Consider the following 8,983-nt stretch of genomic DNA (forward strand, 5'->3'; position numbering starts at 1 on the left):
AAAGCTTGCCTGGGAGATGGGCTACATAACATCTTATGGCCTTCGCAGAAGCAGAAGGGGGAGAAAACAATAAATCTTAATCTTTGGTTATCCAGTTTGATGAACTTTTGGTGTAGATATAATGACAGGCTCTCTCCCTCACCTTCATTGCTGAAATCCCCTGTTGAAGCTTACTTTACAAGATCTCAACAGAAGAGGATAACCTTAAAATATAAGAATATGTGTTCTAAATTGGGTGATCATAAAGACATTCAAACTTTAAAGAAAGAAGGTGCCCAAATTCAGTGGTTAGAGTATAATCAATTGCTTTCCAGATACACCTCAGAGTTTAAAAGGCAACCGGAGATGAGGAACCAGCTTCAGGAATTTGAGAATATCCTTGTTCAAGCTAAATGACACTTGCAAGGTCAGATATGCAAACTGCTATTAAGGTATGAAACTGAATCAAGACAGGTTAAGATTTGTATGATTAAGTGGATGCAGAATATTGGAACTAATGTTACTTTAGAAACGTGGGAACGCATATGGGCAAATGTGCCTAAACTTATATACAGATATTAAGAGAAAATTAGTATGAGATGTTTTATAGATGGTAAGTAACACCTAAAGTAATTGAAAAAATGACTAAAGGGTATAATAATATGTGCTGGAAATGTCATGAAAATGTGGTCTCCTTTTTCAGATGTGGTGGCAATGTGGTAAAATGTATATATTCTGGGCAAAGGTACATGCTTTGTATAATGTATTAAAATACAACATTCCCCCCTCTAATCAGTTTACCCCCCTGGCTTCATTGGACTGCACTCCTCTAGAGGAAGATGTTTTAAAGAACTTCTGTGAGGAACCAGTATCTCTAGCATTGAGGAGAAAGAAATGGAGAAGATTAGAGGCATCGAGGGACCTGAAGAGACCAATAGTGATATCAAAGAGTTATGTCAGCTGACAGCCAGAACTGTACAGTCTATTTACAACAGCTTGAAGTTAATAATGGATAAGCTCAATCATCTCATACAGGAACTATACCTTTAACTAGAAATGTACCCAAAAAGGACAAGGAGGAGCTATATGGACATAAACAAATCTTTACATCAAACCAAGAATCAGGACAATTCTATCGTTTAGTACTCCAGCCTCATACAGTTGGCCTGACTATAGGTTGGTATAATAGACATCTACCTTTCTGGGGAACTAAAAACTTGGCTAAAAGGCATCATAAAGCCCTCTTTGGAAACCAAATTGGATTTATCGATCTGAATTCTATAGAACTACTCAATCAGCCCAATCAAACACACAGAGTTCTACTCTCGTTTGCTAGTTCTAAAATTCCATCCATACTCCTAAGGCAGAAGCCCTTCCTTAATTCTAGAGGAATTTTTCCAGTACGTGCCTTTACACATATGATACAAACTTCTTTGGTCTCAAAATTCCAACAATCAAAAGCTCTGCCAGATGATAACTCCACAGACAAGAATACTTTTGTTAATGCCTCTCATCCTTATTTGATAGAGCTGTGTGAATCCCCAGTAAACACTCACATTTCCAAGTGTCCTTCTCTTGCAAACTCAGTTGAAAAAGACTTGTTAACCTCTTTCCCAGCTTTACCACTACAGGATCAAAAGAACATTACGGACAGGCTGGGTCTGTTAAGATGCAGACTATTGGGATCCACAAAAGCATCAGCAACACAGAATAATATTCAAACTCTATCCCTATTTGACAATTCCACGTTTATTTCTATCCAAGACCTTGAGCCCTCCAATTTCTCTTCTTCAGGCAGCATCAAAACTCAAGAGTTAGGAAGAACAACTGATCGGCAAGAGTCTGACAAACAGGTAGACAGTATGACAACAGCAACAAAGGACAGTTCAATAGGAAAAAAGCCTTATAGTAAAAGTACAAAATCATGAATCCTCAAATTCTACTAAAAATGGCTGTATTTATATAGACTATCAGGACTCCTTGGAAAAGATTGAAAAAACAGATTGACAATTAATTGTCTTATCTTGGAATTTAGGTGGGTGGTATAACAAACTTCATGACTCAGAATTTCTATTATTTTTGGGTAAATTTGAGATTCTATGTTTGCAGGAGACTTGGGTGCAAGAGTCTGGTCTCAGTAACCTTCAAGGTTTTCGATTATACACAGTCCCAGCTATCAAAGTAAATTCCAAAGGTCGTGGTCGTGGTGGCTTGGTCATTTGTATTAATGTTGACTTGCAAATCAATATCCAAGTTTTGGACACTAAATCTTCTCATTATTTTCAGGCCTTACTTTTGCAGGGGAGGAAAATAAGACCCATCCTACTTTTTAACATCTATATTCCACCTAAATTACCGGCTTCCCTAAATGGTGAAAATGGTTGGAATCTATTAATAGACACCTTGGAACTTTTAACTTCTCAGTTTCCCAATGCCAATTTAGTACTTTGTGGAGATTTTAATGCCAGAATTGGCCCTGGCCTTTCTAACTCCTTGTTAAGGCATAAAAACCAGATTGCAACTGCTGCTTATATCTTAGACCGAGTTTCAAAGGACTTAGTTATTAATAGACCAGGGTTAAAACTGCTTGAATAGACTTCTGATTTTAACTTATGTATTCTACATGGAACAAAATATGATGTATCAGGTGGTTCTTTTACGTTTTTATCTTCTTGTGGCACTAGTACTATAGACTATATAGCTGTCCCCCCCTCACTCTTGAGTCATGTTGGGTTATTTGATATTATCAATAGAGTTGAAAGGGACCACTGCCCGTTGAGACTTTTAAATTTCCAGCCCGGCATTTATTTGAATTCTACCTCTAATATAGCAGAAGGCTGTTTCCCTAGATCTAGAAGAATCAAGTGGTCAGAACAGCTTCATGCAACATTATCTCATGCTCTAATAGAGGGGCATATATGGGTGAGGCGTTGTTCTTTAATTCAATCGGATAGCAAATCTTATAGTTTATTTTCTTAAGCCTTTTTTTCCAATGACAAACCTTTAAATAACATCATATCTTAATAAAGGTTGGTTTGATGCTGAATGTAAGATGGCTAGGAAGGAACTTGTATCCTACACCAGAAACTTTCGCCACTCAAATACCAATATCTCAGTTTCTGCTCTTAATTCACTCAGATGTAAATACAAAAATCTTCTTAAGCAAAAGAAACTGGATCATTCAAAACAATTATGGTAAGAATTAAATAAGACTGTTACAGAGAAGAATGAGACACGCTTTTGGCAACTCATTTCTTCTGGTTTTGGTAGGCCTCATTTGCAATCAGATGCCCAAATTTCTGGTAAGGATTGGTATGTATATTTTAGAAACATCTTTAGTAGTTCTCATTCCAATTCCTTGAATGATGGCCCTCAAGAACAAATCCTCCACATTTTACCAGCTTGGCCCCAAGTAACTGAATTGGAAATCAAACCTGCTGCTAGGTAAGATAAGGAAGTGTATTGGGAACAATTCAAGCAACTGGAAGAGGAGTGTACTAGAGGCCACACCTGAAGCCTCTACTCAGGTGAAACAAGTTTGGAGCATCTTCATGCTTGTAAAGTGACCATCAGAGACAAGAATGGAAAAGACTTGACTGACCGAACCAACATCAAGGATCCATGGCAATAATATGCAGACAATATGCAAACGCCAGGGTGCCCCAGTCACCAGCCAAAAACACCCAACATGAATTGGAACCGCCTATACTGGAAGAAGAGGTGATCTGGGCTATGAAACAGCTCCCAAATAATAAGGCTCCTGGCATAGATAACATTCCATTGGAACTTCTCAGATCTGTTCCACTAGTGGCAATCACAGCATTATGCCAAAAAGTCTGGGAAACTGACATAGACTGGAAAGGTCCGTTTTTATCCCATTGTTACAGAAAACTGATGCTCATATCTGCTCAAACTATCAAACTATAGCCCTAATCTCCCACACAAGTAAAATCTTCTTGAAAATCATGTAGAACCGTCTCAAATCAACCATTGATGCTCAGCTACCAGATGTCCAGCCTGGTTTTTGACATGGTTATGACCCCAGCTTCAGTCTCTGGACTCTGCCGTATTCCTGTATTTCATGGCTTGACCTTAGACCCTGACTTTGATTATTCCTTTTCCCATTCTTCGGTCTGCAAAATGTTTAACTGGCTGCACTGTACTAAGCAAATTGGGTCTGTACTGTACTGTACACAGACTGTACTGTACTAAGCAAATTGGGTCTTGACTTCACAGCTGAGGGTGTAGGTATTTTGACTCAGGGGGTGCAGCCTGGTAGGCCAGCACAGCTGGCCTAATCAAGGTTGTCTTTGAGATAGGTTGGCCCTGGACTTCCAAATGTGTTCTCTCTAGGGGCAGGGCTTTGGTGAAACAAGGAAGCCTCTGCCAATGGCCTCCCTAACTGGACCCTCCCTTCTCCTGTCTTTAGGTTTTAATCTACTGTTCTGCCTTCCCACAAAGGCCCCAGGAGGCCCCAGCTGCTGTCAGCCCCATTCTCCAGCCTATTACTTCCCCTCCCCAGCCGCTAGTTGATCTGCTTACCTCAGCAGTATCTGAGCAATGCCATCACCCACTAGCATCTCCTATGGCATAGGTGGGTATGGCACTGAAGCTGCCAACCCTGGACTTATGCACACCAGAATGATGTGTGCACAATCCATCCTTCGGCAGAGACAACTCTTTTCCTTTCTTCTCTGGCAGACTGTTTTTGCATGTTTTACTGTACAGGAAGAAATAATATTGAGCCAGAAAAATAATAATAATAAAAAAAGACTTGCCTTTTCAAGGTTCATCAGACTTTTTCCCATCTAGGATGACCAAGAAACTGGCTTCCCTAGATACAAGCCAATTTCAACTCCTGTTGAAACTGCAATCAACAAATAATTAAGAGAAGTCATTCCTGAAGAACTGATGTTAAGCTTGTGTTAAGTTGTGCCTGTGTGCCCACTAATGGCATCAAGTTGTCTCTGGTTATGTTGCATTGGAAAAACCCTGAGCACAAGCTCTGAGGAGTCCTATTTAAGTTTTGCTCCCATTAACTTCCTCTTTCTTCAGGAAGAAATAGAAAAGCTCTGTGTACTGAAGCAGGAGCAGTCATCTAGGCTCCCAGCTTTCTCCATCTGCTGATGTGTGCGATGAAGTCAAGCTTGCAGCCTAGCTGTGTTGAGCCTTACCTTCCACCTCCTGGCCCACCTGCCCCTGGAAGAATGTGTGGTGCCCAAGCAGGCTGCTTTGCCGTTGCTGCTGCTGGAAATGCTTTCCGGATAGGAATCATCCCGGGCGACCCCTTTGCCACTGCCGCCACCCTTGTCTTTACCACTCCAAGAACAAGTTGAAGAGAAAACTTCTTTGGTATGAGTATTCTTACTCTTCTGAAGAGTATCAGATATAATGAAATGAATTTTATGAATGTATTGCTTTGGATATTAGGTTTCTGTATTATTTGTAATCCTTTATATATAGTATTATATTAGGGTAAGGAATTATAATAGATGCTATATAGTCACAGGTCAAGTATCAACTGTTACATGGTTGTATTGTTCATAGATAGTGAGTTGATAAGAGAGTAAATTGGTGGACAGTTGAACTGATGAATTGATAAATCAGTATGAATATGGTGGTTTATATGTGTGTATATACAGATTACCATTCAAAATTCTACAAGATGGAAAAAGGGATAATTTAAAATTATACTACTATACAGTAGGAATGACATGATTAGAAAATTGGATTAAAAATCCAAAAAAGGGAGTTTTTATTTATGAGAAATGGACTAATTTGTGGTTTACAAACAATTATGGCCTCACTATAAAAAGACTGGGCCTGGAGGGGAATTCTGTGGTGGCAGGAAGGGTAGGTGCTGCACAAGAGTATCTTGCTTGTTCCATTGATGTCAACTCCAGGGCGCTACTGAGGTGTGGATTCAGGCTTCCTCTCCCATGCTGTGCCAACACTCATGTGGAGTATTAATAAAGCTGTGGCCTTGTTTAAGCCAATGGAAATGTGTGCATGTCTTCCTTGAGCCCCAAATGTCCTCCTGCAAATCAATTGACACAAGAAGGTAAATATATTTATTGGTTTATTCATAGATAACTGTTCTCAAGACTAATAGTAGAATTAAAAGAATTTCAAGGAAGCTTGAGAGAACAGTCTGAAAAACTAATTATGCAAAATAAACTACAAAATGTAGGCCATATGTATAAATATTTACATAAATTAAATTTGTTGTCCCCTGAGTCCCTTTTCATTTCTTCCTTCTATCCTTCATCCCCTTTTCTTCCTTCATCCCTGTTGCTCTTTGATTTCCTTCCTTTTTTTCATTGTTTCATATTCCTCCCTCTACCTTCCTTTTTTGTGTCTTCCATCTTCCTTTGTCTTTTTCTTTCCTTTCCTCCTTCCCTTTTTCGTTCCTTTTTTTCTCCCTCCTCTCTTACCCTCTTGCTGCTTTCCTGTAGAGATCTGCCTGGCAGGAAACCTTGCTGTGTGAAGACAAGCTATACAGCATCTTGAAACTTGATAACAATGGAATTTATAGATAACTAAGCTTCTACAAACCACTGTGTTCGTGGATGTATATTGTAAAGTTTTTCCTGAGCTTTAAAACTGAATAAATAAAGCTTAGCCTGCTCAAGGAGCAAGCAACAAGCTCCGAGAAATAAGGACTGGAACAGGCAAGCAGAGAGAAGCAAGCTTCGTGACTGTCATTACTTCACTTTCCTCCCACTTCCTTTCCTTCCTCCTTTCTTCCTTGTTTCTTTCCTTCTTTCCAGCTGTTTTCTCCAGAGGAACTCATGCCTGTACTTCAACAACTCAACTGGCTTCAAATTGAATTCCGGATCAGGCTTAAGGTTTTGGTTCATACTTTCAAGGTCGTACGCGATCTGGGCCTAGTGTACCTAAGAGACCGTCTCTCCGCCTATACCCCCCAAAATTACGCTCTGCCAATGCCAACTGGCTAGTGATCCCTGGCCCCGAAGAAGTATGTTGGTGTTCAACAAGGGCCAGAACCTTTTCTGTCCTGGCCCCCACCTGGTGGAACGAAGTCCCTGAACAGATCAGGGCCCTGTCCGAACTCCCAAAATTCCGCAGGGCCTGTAAAAGGGAGCTCCTCCACGAGGCATTTGCCTGAGACCGTCAACAGGTCCCCTCCTCAGACATCCCTCCATAGCCTGAACCAGTCTGTCCTCTTGGGGGGCCTTTGCTGGGTTCCGTTCCTGTTGTATTGTTTATGATCACTGAAATTGTGTTATTGGATTATTGTTGTATTTGTTTATGTTATGTACTAATTGTTCCCATGTGTCCCCCATGTTGTATGTAAACCACCCTGAGCCTTAGGGAAGGGTGGTATAGAAATAAAATAAGTAAATAAATAAATGCCTGGAGATGAGTTTTTATCCCCCACCTGGAGTTTATTATGAAAATTGTTTAAATATTTATTATAGCCTAGGATATGTTCTTTCTTCTGTTATTATACTCATTTCAAACCGTCCTCTTTTCGTGGTGTACTCTTAATCTTATTATGGCTACTTGGAAACAAGGCTTTGCCTTTAATAGTGAGGATAGAAATAGAATTACTCAAAACTTACCTCCTCTGAATGTGAATAATGGTGTCCCACCTGGTGATTGGGAACAGTTAACATATTTGTCCCAACACAAATTGAAAACCCATTTACATGCTATTTAAATGAATATTTAAACAATGATAGAATTCCCAGGGGTCTTAGAATACAAAAATACCCCACATTATTCACAGATGATGATGATTTTAAACAAAATGGGCTGCTATTCTTACCAAATGTTCATTTGATCTTACTTTGTTAATTATAGAGCAAAGTTCCGAACAATTGGAAACCATGGACACTTAGATTTCTCAGCTCAAAAATAATCTTAAATCCAAAATGACTCAGGATATCTCTGATAAGAAATTAGAGGAATTGGATTCTAACTTTAAGAAACTCACAGAAAGCATTAAAGAATTAAAGAATTGTAAGTTCAATCGTGATCAGAGAGACTGCATCAGATAATGTTTACCCATGTCTAACATATAAACATTCTCTATTTAAAACAAAAAATGTTACTTTGGACTCAGATAACTTTTCTGGAGCCTCTTGTGGCGCAGAGTGTTAAGGCAGCTGTCTGAAAGCTTTGCCCATGAGGTTGGGAGTTCAATCCCAGCAGCCGGCTCAAGGTTGACTCAGCCTTCCATCCTTCCGAGGTCGGTAAAATGAGTACCCAGCTTGCTGGGGGGTAAACGGTCATGACTGGGGAAGGCACTGGCAAACCACCCCGTATTGAGTCTGCCATGAAAATGCTAGAGGGCGTCACCCCAAGGGTCAGACATGACTCAGTGCTTGCACAGGGGATACCTTTACCTTTTTAACTTTTCTGGATTGGAGATAGACACCTCAAGCTTCTCTAGTGATGAACCATTGCCTCCAAGGAGTGCTTTAACACCCCAAAGACACTCGCGTCAACCTAATATATATCAATCAGATTTTCAAGGGAACAGGAGAGGATCCCGTAAGAAATAGGCTTTAATTTATCCAATAAGACACTGAAACACAAACCAGTGTTTTAAACAAAGGTCTCTCCTTTGTTCCTGTACCTAAATACAATGCCTTTTGTACTAGAGTAGACCTTTGTAAACTTACCCATCTACTCAAATTGAAATATTATTTTTCAGTCTACTGAGTTAGCACAGCCAGTTAAATTTAGAGCAAAATCAACATTTATACTGCTAAGAGGTACCTGAAATAAGTTCTTTTGAAAAAAATTGTACTCAGGGATTTTGAGAAACTTAAATACAAGAGAAGAAGTGTCCCTTTCAATCTTATTCAAGAGGAATTTAATACTTTGCAACAGTTACAATCTGATCCAGATATTACTATAAAACCAGCTGATAAAGGTGGTGGTACAGTAGTAATGAACCCAGAGGATTATAGAAATGAGGTTTTTAGGTAACTAAATGATAGAAAATATTATAAACCTGTTAATTATAGTTGCA

At 39.5% G+C, this 8,983-nt stretch overlaps 1 protein-coding gene across 1 annotated transcript in view; it reads left to right on the top strand.

Annotated features, from left to right (window-relative positions):
- The window catches only part of LOC143840394 (uncharacterized), a 52,618-nt gene extending 48,474 nt beyond the window's left edge, over positions 1–4,144 (top strand). The window contains exon 7 of the transcript XR_013232167.1: positions 315–4,144. The gene's annotated coding sequence lies outside the window, so the exon portion shown is untranslated. The remainder of the gene's footprint in view (positions 1–314) is intronic.
- Positions 4,145–8,983: the final 4,839 nt, after the last annotated feature.

Source organism: Paroedura picta, chromosome 6 (genome assembly GCF_049243985.1).
Source record: "Paroedura picta isolate Pp20150507F chromosome 6, Ppicta_v3.0, whole genome shotgun sequence".
NCBI lineage: Eukaryota > Metazoa > Chordata > Lepidosauria > Squamata > Gekkonidae > Paroedura > Paroedura picta.